Consider the following 5,209-nt stretch of genomic DNA (forward strand, 5'->3'; position numbering starts at 1 on the left):
ACCTGCCTGGCATGGCCCCAGCCCCACCAATATGAGGGATATTAATCTCAAATATTGGAGATTTACATAATTTTACCAATATCTATGTTCAAATACAATGCCCAAGCATTTTTAAAATCCACTTAAAAAATAAATACGTACATGAAGCAAAATGCTGCTCCCTCCACACCGCCCTTGTTCCTTGGAAAGCACCAGACATGTTGATTCTGGTCGTCTTGGGGTTTTCTCAGAGGGTGTCACAGAGCTCAGACACCAGCTATGAGCTCCTGTGCATGGATGGAGGTCCTGGGCTAACACACATCAGGTTCTCAGAAATGCTCATCTGAAACTGAGATGGAAAATGTGCTCCTGGCCATGAAACCAAAGGGCAATAAAAAGGAATCTTTTTCCTGTGTTATTGGTATTTTCTCTCCATGGTGCAAGGGCAGACAAATTTCATTATCTCCTGTGAGAAAACCTGTATCAACAGTATCACCTAATAGCACAAAAGACAAGACAGGCACCAAAATTCAGAATGAATTGGCTTTAATAGAAAGGTTGGGAAAGAGCCTTCACTTTTGGAAAGCTGCAATAACATTTTGTCGCTATATGATGCAATCACCTTCCCTCCAATGTTGCCTGGTACAATACTGACATCTTGCCCTCAAAAGTCAAAATCTCTTGGCTAAGAGGCCAAATGAAAATAAAGAAGAGGGTTTAGATTTAAGTACAGCAGGATGAAGAGTTTTAGCAACAGCGAACTTGCTGAGAAATGTGATTTAAGTAATCCCACTGCTATTTTCAAATTCAGGTTGAATTTACTTAATAGCTCCAGCGAACGAGAGAGCGTGGACCAGACTCCCCAACCCGGGCAGAGGAGGAGGAGGAAGCAGACAGCTTTAATTAGCAGGTGAGTCAGCAAAAGCGCTTGCTCAGGAGGGGATTATCCTGAGGATGCGGACCCCCGCGTCTCCCTGCCCAGGAATACTCCAAGCATCACATCGCCTCTCTCCAGCATCCTCTGGCTTTCTCTTCCCCCCATTTTGGAAAGGTCCAGCCTCCCAAGTGAGAGATTCAGCCGCTCGGCAAAGCAGCCTGGTTCCTCCTCCGCCGGGAGGGAAGCGCTTTGGGCCAAGCAGAGTTGTGGGGAGGCAGGAGATGGGATCGGCTGGCCCCACACGCCCCGAGGGTGCTGCTCCAGGCACCCCTCTCCCAGGAGCCTGGGGATGGGGGTCACCTTCTCCCACGTCGGGGTGGAGCTGATCTGGCTTCCTTGCTTCTGTTAAAAGGGAAACAAAAAGCCTTTGTCCCAAGTGAAAAGAAAGGTTTCAGCAATCTGAAACCCATGTCTCAAAAATGTTATACTCTGGTCAGACATCACAAAGAAATCTCCTCTGAAATTATTACAAACCGGCATACTTAGGGATTTTTCAGGCCATCTCCAGAACTGAAAAAAAAAATCCCACTTGCCCAGATCCATCCGTAAGTCAATCCAATGGGAAATCTAGTTATTTCGCCCCAACCGCTTGCCAAGGAAGCAGAGTTTAAAAGGCACCCTGGTCTGAGCAGACGCTCGCTGGTCACGAGAGCAGGGGATCAGCACAGACAAAAACTGATGGTGGCAACTTTCTTTCAGCCTCCCCAAAGCCAAGGTTTCCACAATTCAGGCAGATCACCCATGTTTAGAAAGTAAAGCACTGGTTTTTACTGCAAAATGAAGGAGACACTTTTCAGCCATCCCGTTTGCCCATGCACTCACGTAACGGTGCAGAAAACTGTACCCCTAGTACAGAAATCCGGACGCTATACAGCACCCTTTCGGCTTGGTTGGTTTCTCAGGGAGCCAGGTACAGGTGAGACTGGAGAGGGGGAAGCAGGTTTAACATACTTGGTACCTGCCTTGCTGTGACGAATAGAAAACGAATTTGCTGTTTTCCTCCAACTCCATACCGCATTTGTTCCAATTTCTTGTCTCATCTTCCTCAACAAAGACCCAGATCAGTGTCTTCACGACAATGTCAGTTAACCTGAAAGAAAATGTTCAGCTGAAATCCGTGCTGGATTTCCCCTCACCCCAAACAACAACTGCTCCTGTGAGCACTTCGGGGTTTCAATGTGTCAGATACTCCTCAATGCAAGCTTTATTCTACTGAGCTGGTATGGCTTTTATACAAGAGCCCATGCCCTTACAGAGTCTATACAACTTCCTTTACGTATACAATAAAAAGATGGAAAAATTATACCGTGCCAAGAAAGCTGTCTTACCAAATGAGAGCCGCTGCCTGAAGGGTATATTTAGAAATTAGAGGACAATTTAGGAAGAGAGTCACACAACATAAGCCAGAAGAGTAATGAAAAGTACGGAGAGTGGGAGTTTCTTTTAGGTATTGAGCACTCCCAGACAGCATCAATGAATACCCAGATCAACACAACTCTTTTTCACCTCACCAAGTAACAGCAAAACCCAACACTTACGTGGCATTTTTCATTCATCCGTCTCAAATTGCATCGCAAGGAGAGTTAAAGCACTGGATTTAGCATCCCTCTCTGCAAACTGATGCACGGAGCTGAAGTCCAAGGCTGCGCAAAGGCAGACAGAAGGGACAAATGTAGGTCATGGATTCCTGCCTGTTGTCATGGACGCTGCGTTTGGACCCTGGTACCTTCTCTTCAGTCCTTGAAGCAGCCTGTCAGCATTGTGCGGGCAGCCCGTGGGGTTGCCTGCTCTGTCATTTCAGTAGAGGCAGAGCTTCCAGAGCAGTTGTCTTATACCAAGAAGTCATCTTGAGCAACGCATCCACTTCAGCCCATGGACTCCCAGGCTGCTGAGGCTGTCGGGCACCTTTGGAGATCATCCAGCCCAACCTCTCGCTCACAGCAGGGTCAGCCACAGCAGGTTGCTCAGGGCTGCGTCCTGTTGGGTTTCGAATATCCCCAAGGGTGGAGATGCCACAACCTCTCTGGGCAACCTGTGCCAGCGTTTGACACCCCTCACAGTAAAAAGGTTTCTTCCTATATTTAAAAGAAATTTCCTGTATTTTTGTTAGTGTCCCTTGTCTTGAGTCCTGTCCCTGGGCACCACTGAGAAGAGCCTGGCTCAGTCGTCTTCACTTCCCCCCATCAGGTATCTACCCACATGGATAAGATCCCCCTGAGCCTTCTCTTCTCCAGGCTCTCTCAGCCTCTCCCCATATCAAAGATACTCCAGTCCCTTCATCATCTTTGTGGCCCTGCACTGGACCTGCTCCAGTATGTCCATGTCTCTCCTACACTGAGGAGCCCCGCACTGGACCCAGCACTCCAGATGCATCTCACTAGTGCTGAACAGAGAGAAAGGACCACCTCCCTCAATCTACTAGTAACCGATAACAACCCTTTGAGCCTGGCACTTCAGCGAGTGTTCAATCCACCTCACCACCCACTTGTCTAGCCAATGAGGATTTTATGGGAGACACTGTCAAAGATCTTCCTAAAGCTACAATAAGCAGCATCCACTGCCCACCCCTCAGCCACCAAGCAAGTAATCTCATTGTAGAAGACCATCCAGTTGATCAAGCATTTCTCCTTCATAAATCCATGCTGACTAAACTCAAACACCTTCTTGTCCTTAGTATTTCTGGAAATGATTTCCAGGCTCATCTGCTCCACCACCTTCCCCAGGGTCAAGGTGAAGCTGACGAGCCTGTAGGACACCACATCTTCCTGAAATGATATTTGCTTTCCTTCCAGTCCTCAGGAACTTTCTCCAATTGTCTTGTGCTTTTAAAGATATTCAAGACTGGCCTCATGATGACATCAGTCCATAGTATGCCAGATTGTCACGTCTAGGTAGCTTGGGGAATGCAATATTCCAGCCCAGAGTTCTGCCTTTGACAGAAGAACCTGCCCAAAGAGTTCATATTTGTTCCTCAACACTTTTAAACATCTAAGATCTGCTAGGACTGCATGACGGTTATTCCTGAATAACAACTGCACCACATGACTTGCATTAGCGGTTACAGGAACAAGGGGAAGCAGAGGGACACCCAGTTGCAAGGAGCTGACGCAGAGGATCAGAGCGCTGACAGCAGGGACAGCACCTCCCTTGGGAGCAGGGCTAATCGAACCACCCCACCTCCTGTGCTCCCAACGCAAGGATTGCAACATCAACACGTAAAATCAGTTGCAAAAGCCCTCACTGACCGCGTAGTCATACCCATTAGAAACACACACCACTTGTTTCCCTCACCCTCGTCTCAGGAGCAGCTGCGCTGCACGTAAGTGACTCTGTTCACAGCAAAGCCAAGATTGCCTAAGCTGCACCACCACAACTGAGTCAAGTCTGGTTTCTTTCTTCCGCCTCAACTGTTCTAGCTCAGTAGGTGAGATGGATTTAAAGCAAACAAAAAAACACCAAAGCCCAAGAGTACTGAATTTAAACTAGACACCCACAATTACATTTTCAGTAGCTAAGTTATAAAAGAAGAAAGATAAAAATAAAATTTCAGAAGTGTGAAGGTTGCCACTGGAATATTTTTATCTAAAGTGAGTCACAAAGCCTGAGAAGTAGGATTTTTTTTTTTTCCTAACACCACTGGAAAAAAAGAAGAAAAAAAAATAATCAACACAAACCCACCACCCCACACCAAAACAATGGGAAAGTTGGACGCTACACAAAGCTTAATCAAGACACTGGTTCCTGCAGCATGTCAGAAGCAACAGGTTCTTCCTACATAGACACAGAGAGGCATCTTATTAGAAAGGAGAAAACAAACCCCACCCCTCTTAACCCAGAACAGGATGCCTATCGGCATTTGACAGTACCAGAAAAGGTCATCATGGCAGCTTCCCTATCCAAAGGCTGCAGCCAAAGTACTAAGAAAGAACATTCTTGAATAGCAGGAAGGGGTACGTGAAGTCTGAACAGGGCCTGGAAGAACAGGAAAAAAAAAAGTGGGGGAGATGAAGGGACAGAGACCTTCCACTCGTTGACCAAGACTGCAGTTCGGGGTTTAACATCACTGCAGTGTACGTCTCCACGCGTCTGCTACATGAGTTGGAAGAAATGGTTCACTACAAGAACAGCAGCAGCAATGCTGCATGCATGCAACAAGTCCTAGGTTAAAACTCCTGGCTTATGCCATGCTGGCCTTGGGGGCCTTGTACAGATGCCCCTAAAAGAAACCCACCTCTTCCTATCTACATGAAATAGACTTTATAAAGATTTTCTTCTGACAAAGTTTTTGGTTTT

Source organism: Calonectris borealis, chromosome 1 (genome assembly GCF_964195595.1).
Source record: "Calonectris borealis chromosome 1, bCalBor7.hap1.2, whole genome shotgun sequence".
NCBI classification, from domain to species: domain Eukaryota; kingdom Metazoa; phylum Chordata; class Aves; order Procellariiformes; family Procellariidae; genus Calonectris; species Calonectris borealis.